The following is a 16,703-nucleotide window of genomic DNA, read 5'->3' as shown; positions in this document are numbered from 1 at the left end:
GCAACTAGCGACATATAAGGCTTTGATCCTACTTTCAACTATCTGTATGATGGTCTGACATGTTTCAACAACATATGCTGTAAAAGTAAATACACTCAAACGTTGAAGACGACAGAGAAACGTGTCAGTCATTCATCAATGACTAATTAAAATCATCAATCGTATTTATTGAGCGCTTACTGTGTGCAGAGCACTGTACTAAGCGCTTGGGAAGTACAAGTTGGCAACATATAGAGACAGTCCCTGCCCAACAGTGGGCTCACAGTCTAAAAGTCTAAAATGCAAGTCCCAAGTTGACACAATACGTTACCAATTAATCAGGTTCTTTTCAGCCCTTTCCTCATTATGCCAGAAAACGCAGAAGACACAAAGTAGGAACTTGGGCTGCTTGGGAGGTCCCTAGTCGGATTCGACGATCGGCTTGAGTTAAACCTGATTAGTTTCCTCCCAGGTTGCAGTCTATCCCCACGGGACCAGGCAAAGCTCTTCGTGATCCAAAAACCGAAACCCCCTTATTGGGCTTTGCCTTTAGAAACCGTATTCACTCTTTCAGGGGGGCCTGGGCATGGAAATGACCCCCAGGGTAGCGTTCCTGGCTGGACCCTTCCTCTTCGATGTGTCTGGGGGAGCGGGCAAAAGAGCGTGCCGTGCCCCTTTCCGTCCCGCTCCCCCTCGCCCCAAAACGAAAACGCTACAAAACTCCGAAGCAGAAAATCAAGTGGGTTCAGAGCTGTTTCCAGTTACATTCTTCATGGGAGGGAGGCCGTGGGCCACCCCCTCAAGGTGTTTCTCCGTCGCACTGCTCATGGGGCCCAAATGCACCCTGAGGTTGCCTGTACTTGGTAGTCTGACCCTAACGGGAACTGGTGCTTTTGGGGACTGTGAGCCCACTGTTGGGTAGGGACTGTATATATTGCCAATTTGTACTTCCCAAGCGCTTAGTACAGTGCTCTGCACATAGTAAGCGCTCAATAAATACGATTGATGATGATGATGATGATGATGACTGAGCTGGGCTGGGGAAGAGAAGGCTGGGGGAGCAGTTGGAGACTTCCAAATGTTGGTCCCGAAGCTTTGGGAAGAGCTGTTGGGCGGCGGGGGTGGGTGCAGGGGCCAGGTGAAGAACCTCCTTCCTTCATCTCTAATAATAATTCCGGCATTTATTCAACCCTTCCCGCGTGCTCAGCAGTGGGTCAGATGCAAGATCATTAGGTCAGACACCTGGGGCTTTTCTTAGCCAAGGGGTTTGCTCTCCTCCTCTGCCTGGTGACCTTTCCTGAGCACCCACTGTTCAAATCTGCAAGGGGCAAAACTCAAAACGGCTCGCACGACCCTAATGAAATCTGCACTACTAGCCTGTTCTCGCTACTAGATGTGCTACTATTATTTCTTGATGTCAAGACAACAGCCGTTGCTACAGCTACTACCATCTGAAAGAACATTTATCTCTAAGGAATTCGGCACATAATGGACTCTCGTTAGCAGAAAACCAGAGCTAGGATGGAATTCGAGGGCTCCTGTCATGAAAGGTCCTGCAGGAGTCACAGGTCTGAGGCATTTTTAAACTTGGCCTCCAGATCAACTAGCCTGCAAATTTTCTGTCAATGTTTCCACTGTAACTAGTGTTCTGAAGATTACTCTGAAGTAGTAGCAGAGAAATATTTGAATCCAAGCACCTAAAAACAAACTGAATGTTGCGGCGCAGTACTCGTTTTTCAAAGTTAAAGCCTACAGGCAAATGGAACTACTAAATCAGCAAAACGAAGTACATGAGAAAACTTATACCAAAGTTTGCAAATGGAAAGCGTTGGTTAAGTTTTAAACCACAAGGCCTTTTACATTAATACCATCTGCTCGAAGAATATAAAGGGAAAAAAAAAAACGTGAACGTGGTAGTTTAAATGAAACAGTCAGCAATTTTCTACTCAGCACATTTAAGGATTTGTTCAGTATGCACCATATGGAACTTATTAAACATAATCGAGAGGCATTTAAGAAGCCTTTAGGTCTCGACTAACCGAAAAAGAAAATTCACTCTATGCCACAGAGAAGAAACAAAGGTGGAAATTAACGGTAAGGATCCCTAAATGCTAGCGTGCCACCCACCCCCTATATACTCCTTTCTTGCTCTCTTCGGAAGAAGTCACGCTTGCATTCTGCGTTCAAAGCAATATTTACCGACTAGAAAAATTACGTTAAGTCGTGAAGCTGGAAGGGCCCTTGAGAGATCATCCGGTCCAATCCCCTGCCTCCAGGCAGAGAGTGTCTACTCTTTCCTACAAGATCTCCAGGGATGGAGACTCCAAAACCTGTCGGAAATCCTGGCTCCAAGCCAGGAACGGCCACTTTGGAGCTGGATGCGGCCAGCCCGGTGTCTACCTGCAAGGGGGTGGGACCCTGTGACTGGGTAGAGAGGGAGGGGGAAAGAAGGGGAAGAGAGCAGGAAAGGTAAAGGAAATTGAGGTGATTTGGTCTAGAGAAGAGAGAAGGCTGACTAATAATAATGATGGTATTTGTTAAAAGCTTACTGTGTGCTAGGTGCCATACTAAGCGCTGGGGTTAGATCGAGTTGGACACAGTCCCTGTCCCGTGTGGGGCTCGCAGTCTCAATCCACGTTTTCCAGATGAGGTAACTGAAGCCCACAGAAGCGAAGTGACTTGCCCAAGGTCATACAGAGAAGCAGCGTGGCTCAGTGGAAAGAGCACGGGCTTGGAAGTCAGAGGTCATGGGTTCAAATCCCGGCTCCACCGCTCGTCAGCTGTGTGACTTTGGGCAAGTCACTTCACTTCTCTGGGCCTCAGTTCCCTCATCTGTAAAATGGGGATTAAGACTGTGAGCCCCACGTGGGACAACCTGATCACCTTGTATCCTCCCCAGCGCTTAGAACAGTGCTTTGCACATAGTAAGCGCTTAACAAATACCAAAATTATTATTATTATTATACAGCAGACAAATAGTGGAGGCGGGATTGAAATCCACGACCTTGTGGCTCCCGGTCCGTGCTCTATCCACTACGCCACGCTTCTTCTCACGTTCTCCGGCCACCGAGAATTGAACAATTCCTGCTAGTAAAGAAATTGGCCTTTATGTCCCACTAAAGCTTCTCCAGCTTCATACCCCTCCCCCTCTTGACTGTAAGCTCCTTTTAGGCATCATCATCATCAATCGTATTTATTGAGCGCTTACTATGTGCAGAGCACTGTACTAAGCGCTTGGAAAGTACAAATTGGCAACATATAGAGACAGTCCCTACCCAACAGTGGGCTCACAGTCTAAAAGCAGGGACCGTGTCCACCAACTCTGTTGATTGGTACTCTCCCAAGTGCTTAGAACAGTGCTCTGCACGCGGCAAGTGCCCCATAAATACCAGTTATTGATTGATTGGTTGCAAGCCCACTTCCTTTCGTTCAAGAGAGAGGACAATAGAACAGAGTTGGCATAAACATTCCCTGTTAAAGAGACTTGTCGACACATTTTACAATGTTTTCTCAAAGAGGAATTCACTCACTGGAAGACCGTCCGTTATACTGTCCTCTCCCAAGTGCTTAGTCCAGTGCCCTGTGCACAGTAAGCACTTGATGATTATGACTGATACTTTTATTTTTTTTAATTTTTTTTTCACCTTGCGACATTTACATACAGCACCATTTATTCAAAGACGCTAGGGCACTCAAGTAAATAATAATAATGGCATTTATTATGCGCTTACTATGTACAAAGCACTGTTCTAAGCACTGAAGCACTGTTCTAAGCGCTGATTGTAAATGTACAATGTTCCCCCAGAAGCTTGTAATAATAGCCCCCTGGTAACATGTTATATACCACACTAGGCTAGGCTACCGCAAGAGATTGTGCAAGCTCCCTCCCTGAAAGCCTGCTCAATGGTAGTTTCAAATGGAATGGAAATGGACCGATGCTAATCTCCCTGGGTGATATTAGCAGGAGCTCTCCCTGGAGCAGGGTGGCGGTCTAGATGATCAACCAATCAGTGGGATTTATTGAGCGCTTACTATGCGCAGAGCACTGGACTAAGCATTTGGGAGAGCACAATACCAAAGAATTAATAATAGTAATAATGATGACATTTGTTAAGTGCTTACTATGTGCCAGGCACTGTACTAAGCGCCGGGGTAGATATAAAGTAATCACGCTGTCCCACGTGGGGCTCGCAGTCTCAATCCCCATTTGACAGATGAGGCAACTGAGGCCCAGGGAAGTGAAGCTGCTTGCCCAAGGTCACACAGCAGACGAGCAGCAGAGCCGGGATTAGGACTCCCGACCTTCTGACTCCGGGGCCTGTGCTCTATCCACTACCGCCGTGATGCTTCCCACGCTAGCAGATATGTTATAGATCTATAGATCTATAGATCTCCCAAGGGCCCTTCTGGCAATCTGACTTGATGATTGTACAAGAAACCACAGAAGAAAATGAACCACCGCATTCGACTGTATCGACTTAAAACGAATGGCCTTTTTAAGTAGACCGAACAAGACATCCAGCTGGAATTGGGCCAGGACATAAAGGCTAACAGCCCTAGACTTGAGATTATAAAAACAGTATGTTATTTTTATTTCAAAAACAGCCCTGGGATACTGATTTACTTCAGTCTCAGATGAAAGAGTGGCACCTATTGAATCACTGACATCTCCTGGCATTTCATTTTTCCTTGCTGAACCTGAGACAGAGAGATCCCGGCTCTGAGTATTTCAGCTTAAGGATCCAGGTAGATATTTTCAATATTAAGGCAGTACCCCTCCAACACTGAGGCTCTAAAAGCATGTGGATAAGCAAAATCAATCCATCTCCTAAGTACTAAGCACATGGGAGAGCACAATATAACAGAGTTGATAATAATGATAATGATGGTACTTGTTAATCGCTTACTATGTGCCAAGCACTGGGGTAGATGCAAGGTAATCAGGTTGTCCCACGTGGGACTTGCAGTCTTCACTCCCATTTTGCAGATGAGGTAACTGAGGCATAGAGAAGTTTAGTGACTTGCCCAAAGTCACACAGCTGATAAGTGGCAGATCCGGGATTAGAGCCCTTGATCTCTGACTCTCAAACCCGTGCCCTTTCCGCTAAACCACGCTGTTTCTCAAGGAGCTTACAGTCTACCTGGGCAAAAGGTTCATAACAATTAGAGGGAAAGTTAAGGAAGTAATGAGCAAAGATAGAATCTTGAGAAGGATTTAATAGAAATGTACAAAATAGGCACCCCCAAATTATACCAGGAAAAAGTGAGGGATGGTCCATGAAGATGAGCATCCACATGGTTCTTCCAAGCATCCTCGTTTCCCTATCAGAGACAGAGTCCTGGACTGGATGGAACAATTAGTCCAAAACAGTATGGCATGCCTTACTTTCTTATTTTATTAGCAAGCCTTCATGCTTTCCCACGCGACGTCTCCAAACACAACCTACAAGAGAAAAGGCTCCTGAATTGCTGCTAAATATCAGCATCGATGATTACTTTGAATCAAAGTTCCTTTTGGCTACAAAACCTGAGATTCCCTTGCTCAACTGTATTGACCTTTCGGGTTGCTTCCGTGGATGTCCTTGGAAGTGCATCAGTTGCTCTCGAATTTAATCACCACCTCACCAAAATGACTCATTCAATCTGATTTTTTCTATTAGCAAAAAGACTTCAGTGGAGAGCAGCATAAGACCGCCATGACAAAAACTTTCTACTTCAGTGGATAATTTGGAAGAGTTGGACTATCGGACTACCTTAACCAAACAACCCCAGAAGTAGTCATCCAACTATCCCCAAGTAATTCTGTACTGACAGCAAATCCACTTCAGCTGAAGCTTGTTTTTCGATCCTCCTTTTTCCCACCCTCCCACTTCCAAGTCGAGTAGTGATAATAGAAATCGCATTGATTTCTATTAATCAATGGAATTAATATTCCATTGGTAGAATTAATGGAATTCTATTAACCAATGGAGTGGAAAGAGCACGGGCTTTGGAGTCAGAGGTCATGGTTCAAATCCCGGCTCCGCCAATTGTCAGCTGTGTGACTTTGGGCAAGTCACTTAACTTCTCTGTGCTTCAGTTACATCTGTAAAATGGGGATTAAGACTGTGAGCCCCTCGTGGGATAACCTGATCACCTTGTAACCTCCCCAGTGCTCAGAACAGTGCTTTGCACAAAGTGCTTAATAAATGCCATCATTATTATTATTATTGATTAAGCACCTGTTGTGTGAGAAATACTATACTGAGTGCTGGGGAAAAATACCCAGGTGAAAATTAGAATCTACTTCTTTATATTATGTAGAAAAGGGATGCTGTATGATGAAGCAGGAGCAGGTCTAACAATGGGAAAACGGCCTCTCTGTACTCTTCCAAGCGCTTAGTACAGTGCTCTGCACACATTAAGCACCCGATAAATACAATCGGGCCCTGAAGGGTCGGGGACCTTTTTGGCTGTCAGGGTCTTTTGGGAGGGATTCGGAATGGCCTCCAGTTGTGAAGAACAGGGTCTGGTGCAGCTTCAATTCAGGGCCAGGATTCAGAAGCATGCAGACAGGGCTTGGTCTCAAGGACCGTGAGTCCCGGGAATACTGTAACCATGAGTGCCGGGAATACTGTGGCATGTCCCCACAACCCCATGTGTGCCTCTCTTCCCCCTAAACCCAACCTCCCTCCCCTTACACGCAACAGTGTTGCTGAATGTGACAACTGAGAGCTGGGGAAAAGGGGAAAGGGGGAGATGATCTACGTGGAAGGTCATCCCAGGGCCCACATGGGAGCTTAGTTCTGCCCTGGTGTGCAGTGACTCAACTGTGTATCTGGATTCTATCACACAAAGCACTTCGGTTGTCATTCTAATTACAGGCTTTAGAACAATTGCAGCCCATGAGGCAGGATGAGATTTCTTGCCCAAGTCTCACAAAAAATATTCCATTCATTTGCAATTCAAAAATCTAGAAAAGATTGCACAATCTCAAAGAGAATTTTATACTTATGCAGGGTGTTAATATTTCACATCTGCAGAATTAAATGGCAAAATTTTTCATCTTCCCCTGCTATAGCTTCAAATTTTTAAAGCTACTGTCATGAACATGAAGCGGTTGAATAACAATATTTAAAATGCCATTTCAAACTCTAGGGAATGACAAACTAGCCTGTCTCATTCACCCGTGGATTCTTGTGGGGGTGGGGGAGGATTGCAGGGTGTTTGTTTTGTGCCCCAAATTAAATTAAACTTTTTGGTTTTATTTGTAAATGGATTTACTTAACCCCAGCCTGATATAAAGGCATAAAAGAAGCTTCACTGTTACGCAGCTTCATGTTAGTTATTCTTGACTTAGGGATATTAACTGGTTTCCAGGGGCCTCTCTCAGCTTTTACGGAGATTCTGTAAGCCTTGTGACACTAGGTGATAATAAGAGTTTTCTTGTCATAGTTTTGACATTGAGATACGATTTGTTCTTCCTGCTTAAAACCCCATTTGATATTTTTTTGTTGGCCCCAAGACAGATGAGGGCATAGATAGATACCCCAGGGGATGAGACTCAGTGACCAGAGAAAGACCTATGCTAAGTTAATCGATGTTATTTATTGAGCTCTTACCGTGTGCCGAGCACTGTACTAAGTGCTTGGAAGAGTACAGCAGGACAGAGTCGGTAGACGCGTTCCCTGCCCACGATGAACTTACAGCCTAGAGGGGGAGAATCTGAGTTCTGCCCCCAATTCCCAGTTTCCCTTGGAATAACCATGGGCCACCTGTAAAATGGAGGAATAGTACTTGTCCGGTATCTACCACCAGGGCTGTAATGAGTAGTAATAATAGGCACCACATGAAGATTTAAGCATCTTGGATAAACAGGAAATACTTTCTTCATCATCATCATCAATTAAGTACCCTCCTGAATGTAGTGGTTTGTTGTATCTTCCCAGCACTTAGTACAGTGCCTGACACATAGTAAGCACTTAAAAAATGCCATCATTATCAATCAATCAATCAATCAATCGTATTTATTGAGCGCTTACTGCGTGCAAAGCACTGTACTAAGTGCTTGGGAAGTACAAGTTGGCAACATATAGAGACAGTCCCTACCCAACAGTGGGCTCATGCTCTCCTAAAGTCCAGAGAATGGCATATTTCAAAGCAGAATGGGCTCTCCTTAAGGAATAATAATAATAATAATAATGTCAGTTGGAAAATTGCTCTTAGACACTAGAGGTCATAGCACATGCATCCCTGGGTAGCCGGAGTGTTACCACATTTGTTTTAAATAGCTCAGACATAAAAACGAACCTACAAGTCAAAAAAAAATGGTTTGAACTAATTTATGCCCACGTTTTATCAGATTCTTCTGTTCTGTCTCATGGAGTTCATATCATTCCTTCTTCCATCTCTCCAGTTGCTGGTCTTCAGCCCTTTAGCCTGGCTACTTCTACTTTTTCAATGGGCAGCCAGGATAATAAAAGTACAGAGTGGATTTTTTGTTGGCCTACGGTCTTATAAAAATCTTGCTTCCGCTTTCAGGAACGCGTATGTGGGTTAGTCTGTGATTGTCTCCTGCTATTAAGGAAAGTTTTCTAACACCAAGATGGATTTTGACCATCGCCCTCAATTTCTCCTGGTGACAGTGGTCACGATGTATTTTCAGTGAGGCGACGAGGCTGAAAACACGCGTGTGGGAGCCCCTTCCGTACGGGGTGATTGAGATCTCAGCTCGGAGCTGGCTAGGTTGTGCTTCGGGTGCCAGCTGCAATCACGGCCTGCGGTGCGGATCACCGTTCTGGCCCTGTATCATCATAACCCTCTTTCTGGTCGCTCTTTGCCAATAACCTGCCCTGCCCTCTGCCTTCATTTTGCAAATCCTACCTTAACTTCTCAAGAGCGTTTTCAGCCAGACGCAATTTGGGAACATGACTTTATTGGACTCATCCTAACAGTGCTACTAGGTGTCACATTCGGTTCCAAGTAATGAATCAATGATTTTGTGAATTATTATTTTTTTTTTTTGCCTGCCTTCTGCCTTATTGGGTTTGCTATACAACAGCTGCTTTACATCCTAATGTTTTCATTTCATCACGTGGATCCAATTGCGATGAGCCTGCCCTTCCTATTGCTTCTTTTATCATGGGTGTGTATCCACAGATAAGCGGAGCAAAGGCACAAAGGACCTCTCAGCCCTGTAATCAAGAAAATACCTCTAATCAATCAATCAATCAAGCAAGGGTGTTAATTGGGTGCTCCCTGTTTGCAGAGCACTGTACTAACTGCTTGGGAAAGAACACGACAACAGAGTTGGTAGACGCGTTCCCTGTCCACCAGGAGCTTACAGTCTAGAGAGGAGGACAGATATTAAAATAGATACAGATTTGGACTTAAGTGCTGAGTGAGGATGAGGGTGGGGTGAATATTATTATGATGATGGTACTTGGTAAGCGCTTACTATGTGCCAAGCACTGTTCTCAAATACTTAAAGAGTACAGATCCAAGTGCATAGGTGATGCAGAAGGGGAAACGAGGGCTTAGCTGGGAAAGGAAGACCTCTTGGAGATGTGATTTTCATAAGGCTTTGAAGGTGGGGAGAGTAGTGGTCTGTCATATATGAAGGGGTGGAGGGAGTTCCAAGAGAGAGGGAGGACGCGGGCAAGGGCCCAGCGGCGAGATAGACAAGATGGAGGTACAGTGAGTAGGTTGAGGTTAGAGGAGCAAAGTGTGCGGGCCGGGTTAAAGTAGGAAACCAGGGAGGTAAGGTAAGAGGGGTGGAGCTGACTGAGCTTGAAAACCATTTGTTAAACTCTTACTATGTGCCAGGCACTGTACTAAGCGCTGGGGTGGATACGGGCAAATCGGGTCGGACGCTGTCCCTGCGCCGCATGGGGCTCACGGTCTTAATCCCCATTTCCTTTGTTTTTAAAGGTGAGGTAACTAAGGCAGAGAAGTTAAGTGACTTGTCCAAAGTCACACAGCAGACGAGAGGCAGAGCTGGGTGTAGAACCCGGACCCTTCTGATTCCCAGGCCCACATTCTAACCATGAGACCAGGCTGCGTCTACGACGCTTCCAATGGTGAGGAGTTTCCATTTGAGGTTGAGGTGGATGGTTAGCCCCGGGAAGTAAAGATAAGGGGGAGTTTGGCTCCATTAACTTTTACTTCCATTCAGACACAAACTGACCCCTTCCAGTTGTTAAGCAGTGACATGCCATTGCTGTTGCTTCACTTGTGGAAGGGTTTTTCCAAGGTAAACATTTTCCAGGCTCCTAGTAACGCATTTCCTCGCTGTGATCTACTTCAGTAGAGCACCATGTGCCCTTCGCTTTCTCCTTCCTACACTGAATAAATATGACCAAATCTAAAGGTACAGTATTAATCATAACAAAGTTCTGGCCGTTTCCTTAAAAAACAAAACCAAAATTGGGGAGTAGTTTTTTGGTAAGTTTTCCAACAAACAAAAAGCCATTTTAACCTAACATTTTTTGCTAGGCTCATTTCCCTTGAAAAATGATATGGTTTAGATATATTACCAACAGTTACTGATTTTGGTGATGATGATTATGATGCTAGTGATGAAGGAGTCTTTCCAGAGCTAAGCAAAATTTCCATTTAAAAATACTCATATCCACCCACACCATATTAAGGTCTGGCAAATTTTAAATGGCAAAACAGATCCATCTTGTGTTCTTTAAATTGAAGCCAAAAACCATTTTAAACTAAATGCTAAATTTTGCCTCTGTCAATTTCAATTGTTCTTGAATTTCTTTCTAGGTTTAGAGCTTGACTATAAAGTTTCAGTCTGTCAACAAGCTCCACTATTGCATTGCAACCCTCATTTTAGGCATACTTCATTGTTATTCTACAATAATATGACCTGGAAAGGATCCTAAGAGAAACAGTTTGGCCTAGTGGATAGAGAGGGGGCCTGGGAGTCAGAAGGACCTGGGTTCTAATCCCAGCTCCCCGACTTGTCTACTGTGTGACCTTGGCCAAGTCACTTAACTTTTCTGGGCTTCAGTTCCCTCACCTGTAAAATGCGAATTAAGACTGTGAGCCCCATTCATTCATTCATTCATTCAATCATCAATCAATCGTATTTATTGAGCGCTTACTGTGTGCAGAGCACTGTACTAAGCGCTTGGGAAGTACAAGTTGACAACATCTAGAGACGGTCCCTACCCAACAACGGGCTCACAGTCTAGAAGGGGGAGACAGACAACAAAACAAAACATGTGGTCAGGTGTCAAGTCATCAGAATAAATAGAAGTAAAGCTAGATGCACATCATTGACAAAATAAATAGAATATTAAATATGTACAAGTAAAATAAATAGAGTAATAAATCTGTACAAACATATATACAGGTGCTGTGGGGAGGGGAAGGAGGTAGGGCGGGGGAGTGGGGAGGGGGAGAGGAAAAAGGGGGCTCAGTCTGGGAAGGCCTCTTGGAGGAGGTGAGCTCTCAGTAGGGTTTTGAAGGGAGGAAGAGAGCTAGCTTGGCGGATGTGCGGAGGGAGGGCATTCCAGGCCAGGGGGAGGACGTGGGCCAAGGGTCAAAGGCGGGACAGGCGAGAACGAGGTACAGTGAGGAGGTTAGCGGCAGAGGAGCGGAGGGTGCGGGCTGGACTGGAGAAGGAGAGAAGGGAGATGAGGTAGGAGGGGGCGAGGTGATGGACAGCCTTGAAGCCAAGAATAAGGAGTTTTTGCCTGATGCGTAGGTTGACTGGTAGCCACTGGAGATTTTTGAGGAGGGGAGTAACATGCCCAGAGCCGTTTCTGCACAAAGATGACATGTCTCCTGACAACAAGAAGCTTACAGTCTAGAGGGGGAGACAGACATTTAAATCAATTCCCACCCTACTTCCCTCAGTTACACATGCAAATTAATCAATTATATTTCTTGAGTGCTTACTGCTACAGTCCTAAGCACTTGGGAGAGTACAATTTAACAGAGCTGTATAAACACTCCCAGCCCACCACACGTTTACAGTCTAGAGAAACTGCAATGCATGTGGGACATGAACTGTGTCCAACCTGATTAGCTTGTATCTACCCCAGTGCTTAGTACAGTGCCTGGAACATAGTAAGCAGAAACCACAAAAATACCATAAAAAAAAGAGCTGGCTTAATCCATCCCTCTGCTCTCAGGCCAGAGAGCATTTGTCCGATGATGGTCGAGTGGATACAGCACATCGGCCTGGGAGTCAGAAGGACCTGTGTTCTAATCCTGACTCCACCACTTGTCCACTTGTCTGCTCTGTGACCTTGGGCAAATCACTTCACTAGAACAGTGCTTGGCACATAGCGCTTAGCAAATACCATTATTATTATTCACTTCTTTGGGCCTTAGCTACCTCATCTGTAAAATGGGGATTAAGATTGTAAGCCCCAGGTGGGAAAGGGACTGTGTCCAACCTGATTAGCTTGTAACTACCCCAGTGCTTGGTACAGTGCCTGCACATAGTAAGCGCTTAACACATACCATTTAAAGAACAGAAAAGAAAAAAGGTTGGTGATTATGTGTACTCAGGGGTAGCTTTAGACTTTGTGCCGGCCCAAGGCACGTGACTTACAGCAACCACCTATACCCTGCTCACACGACCAGTTGCTGGGGGTGGCAAGCACAGTGATCCCAGGATGCTATACTTTTCCCAGGCCACTCTTCACTACCAACTCCACAGCTGAAGCAGTGTCACCTAGTTGAAAGAGCATGGGCCCAGCTCTGCCACTTGCCTGCTGTGTAACCGTGGGCAAGTCAAGTGACTTCTCTGTGCCTCAGTCACCTCATCTGAAAAATGGGGATTCACTACCTTTTCTCCCTTCAACTAAGACTGTGAAGCCCACGTGGGGCTGTGTTTGACCTATCTACACTCACTCCCTTGGTGAACTCATTCGTTCCCACGGCTTCAACTATCATCTTTACACTGATGACACCCAAATCTACATCTCTGCCCCTGCTCTCTCTCCCTCCAGGCTCGAATCTCCTCCTGCCTTCAGGACATCTCCATGTGGATGGCTGCCCGCCATCTAAAACTCAACATGTCCAAGACTGAACTCCTTATCTTCCCTCCCAAACCCTGCCCTCTCCCTGACTTTCCCATCACTGTTGACGGCACTACCATCCTTCCGGTCTCACAAGCCCGCAACCTTGGTGTCATCCTCGACTCCGCTCTCTTGTTCACCCCTCACATCCAATCCATCACCAAATCCTGCCGGGCTCACCTCCACAACATCGCCAAGATCCGCCCTTTCCTCTCCATCCAAACTGCTACCCTGCTGGTTCAATCTCTCATCCTATCCCGACTGGATTACTGCATCAGCCTCCTCTCTGATCTCCCATCCTCCTGTCTCTCCGCACTTCAATCCATACTTAACGCCGCTGCCCGGATCGTCTTTCTCCAGAAATACTCTGGGCATGTTACTCCCCTCCTCAAAAATCTCCAGTGGCTACCACTCAGCCTACGCATCAGGCAGAAACTCCTCACCCTGGGCTTCAAGGCTGTCCATCACCTCGCCCCCTCCTACCTCACCTTCCTTCTCTCCTTCTACAGACCAGCCCGTACTCTCCGCTCCTCTGTCGCTAACCTCCTCACTATGCCTCGTTCTCGCCTGTCCCGCCGTTGACCCCCGGCCCACGTCCTCCCCCTGGCCTGGAATGCCCTCCCTCCGCACATCCGCCAAGCTAGCTCTCTTCCTCCCTTCAAAGCCCTATTGAGAGCTCACCTCCTCCAGGAGGCCTTCCCAAACTAAGCCCCCTCCTTCCTCTCCCCCTACTCCCGCTCCCCATCCTCCCCGCCTTACCTCCTCCCCCTCCCCACAGCAACTGTATATATGTATGTATGCTTGTACATATTTATTACTCTATTTATTTATTTTACTTGTACATATTTATTCTATTTATTTTATCTGGTTTATATGTTTTGTTTTGTTGTCTGTCTCCCCCTTCTAGACTGTGAGCCCGCTGTTGGGTAGGGACCGTCTCTATATGTTGCAAACTTGAACTTCCCAAGCGCTTAGTACAGTGCTCTGCACACAGTAAGCGCTCAATAAATATGATTGAATGAATGAATGACCTGATTTTAACTTGTACCTACCCCAGCACTCAGTACAGTGCGTGACACACTGTAAACACTTGACAAGAACCATAATTATTAATTATTATGAATAATCATTAATTAGTAATTATTGATAATTAGTTGTTCAAGCAGCTGCTCCAAGAACCCTTTTGGGCTGCCTGTGAGCTATTACTACTCTTCAACATAGTCAAGGAAGGAGAAACTGTCACCTGAGCGAAAAAAGCTTTTCCACTTCCTCCGAAAGGCTGGGTTGCACTGATTCTAGACTGGAAGGGGACTGAGGGCCTGGGAGCGTCCGAGTCACAGACACGACCCTGCCCTCAAGGAACTTAGATTCCAACAGGGTGGGGGAACAGACACAAGACATTAACAAAGGTTATGGTTACTGACAGCTAAAGTAAGGAAGGATAAATGGATATGGGGTCTGCCTCCCATATCATCTTCATTCCTCCCACCACATCTTGGCTTTTCTCCCCTGTTTCTCTCCCCCAAAGCTCCCATGCCTAATATTGGCAGACACCTCACCCTGTCCTATGCAACCCCACCTGACCACCCTCCACCCTCTCCTTCCATGACCCCGCTTCACTGTGGCATATGGGATCCCCATCCACCATGGGCAAATTTCCTTTCTTCACTGCTCTGGCCCGCTCACTCCCTCTTGCCATCACCATGACCCGGCTCTCGGCTGACGACATTGCCTCCCCTGCCACTCTCTCCCACAGGGGCCTCATCTTTTCTCCCCCTGACCCCCAAACATTATGACCCCTCCTCCTTCACCAACCCAGTTCTCTTCTGGTTTTCCTTCTACCCCTTTGGCCGCTCCTTCTCCGGCTTCTCTTCCGCCGTAGATAGTAGCAAACAGCATTTATTAAGCACTTACTGCGGGCAGCGCACTGTACTAAGTGATAGGAAAGAATACACAGGTAGGAATTAGACACAGTCCCTATCCTTTGGGGAGGCTCAAAATCTAGTGTCTCTCAAGAGTCTCCTACACTTCTCACTTTATAGTCACTCCCTGGGAGGGGAAGCACTCATTCACTCCCACGGCTTGAACCACCACCTCCGTGCGGATGACTCAAGCAATAAATCAGTTGCATTTATCAAGCGCTTACTATGTGCAGAGCACTGTACTAAGCGCTTGGGAGAATACAACAGAATTAGCAGACCTTTCCCTGCCCACAACGAGCTTACAGTCTATCAATCAATCAATCGTATTTATTGAGCGCTTACTGTGTGCAGAGCACTGTACTAAGCGCTTGGGAAGTACAAGTTGGCAACATATAGAGACAGTCCCTACCCAATAGTGGGCTCACAGTCTAAAAGGGGGAGAGTCTAGAAGGGGAGACAGATACTAATATGAATAAATTATTTCTAATAGATTATTTAAAGATATGTATACAAATGCCGTGGGGATTGGACGAACATCAAATGTCCAAAGGTCACGGATCAAAATGCATAGATGACACAGAAGGGAGAGCAAGCTGGGGTAAAGAGGGCTTAATTGGGGAAGGCCTCTCGGAAAAGATATGACCTTAATAATGACTCTCCAATCTAGATTCAGCACTTAGAACAGTGCTTTGCACATCGTAAGCACTTAACAAATACCAACATTATTATTATTATTATTATTAGATTGCTATCTCCGTTCTTCTTCCCTATCTGCAATCTTGTACTTCTCCTAGCCAGCAGGACTTCTCCGTACAGATGCCTCACCAGCACCTTTACTTCAATACGTCTCAAGTTGAACTCCTTCTCTTCCATTCCAAATCCTTTCCTCCACCTAATTTTCCCAATGCAGTTGACAACACCGCTGTCCTCCCTATTTCTGAAGCCCACCACTTTGGCATTATCCTTGATTCCTCACTCTCTTTCAACTCTCACATTCACCCTATTGCTAAATCTTTCCAGGTTCACTTTGCCGCTCAAATCAGCTTTCTGAAGTAGCATCCTACACACTTCTCCCCACTCTTCAAAAATCTCCAAGGCCTACCCGTTTGCCACCGCATCAAATGGAAACACCAGTGTGGTCTAGTGGGTAGAGCGTGGGCCTGGGAGTAAGAGGACCTGGGTTCTGATCCTGGCTCTGCCAATTGCTTGCTGTGTGACCTTGGCAAAGTCACTCAACTTCTCTGTGCTTCGGTTCTCTCCCTCCTACTTGGACTGTGCGTCCCATGAGGGCCAGGGGCTGTGTCCAACCTAATTACCTTGTATCTACCCCAGCACTTAGAACAGTGCTTAACACATAGTAAGTGCTTAAATAATCAACTGCATTTATCGAGCCCTTACTTTGTGCAGAGCACTTGACAGAGTACAACACAACAATATGACAGACACCTTCCCAGTCCACAGCAAGCTTGCAGTCTACAGGGGGATTAATTATATTAATAAAAATTATGGATATGTACATAAGTGCTGTGGGGCTGGGTTGGGGGGAGGCAGTAGGAGGGAGAGGGAAAAGAGGAAATGAGAGCTTAATCAGGAAAGGCCTTTTGGAGATGTGCCTTCAATAAGGCTTTGAAGGAGGGGGGAATAATTGTCGGATATGAAAAGGGAGGGCGTTTCAGGCCAGAGGCAGGATCCGGGGGAGAGGTCAGTGGTGAGATGGATGAGATTGAGGTATGGTGAGATGGTTGGCAGTAGAGGAGCAAAGTGCGTGGGCTGTGTC

At 46.0% G+C, this 16,703-nt stretch overlaps 1 protein-coding gene across 1 annotated transcript in view; it reads right to left on the bottom strand.

Annotated features, from left to right (window-relative positions):
- The window catches only part of LOC119919600 (centromere protein P), a 280,519-nt gene that overhangs the window by 7,076 nt on the left and 256,740 nt on the right, over positions 1 to 16,703 (bottom strand). The window lies entirely within an intron of this gene.

This window comes from Tachyglossus aculeatus, chromosome X1 (assembly GCF_015852505.1).
Source record: "Tachyglossus aculeatus isolate mTacAcu1 chromosome X1, mTacAcu1.pri, whole genome shotgun sequence".
Lineage (NCBI taxonomy): Eukaryota > Metazoa > Chordata > Mammalia > Monotremata > Tachyglossidae > Tachyglossus > Tachyglossus aculeatus.
The sequence above is the reverse complement of the archived record's forward strand: the minus strand, read 5'-3'. Positions and strand labels throughout refer to the sequence as shown.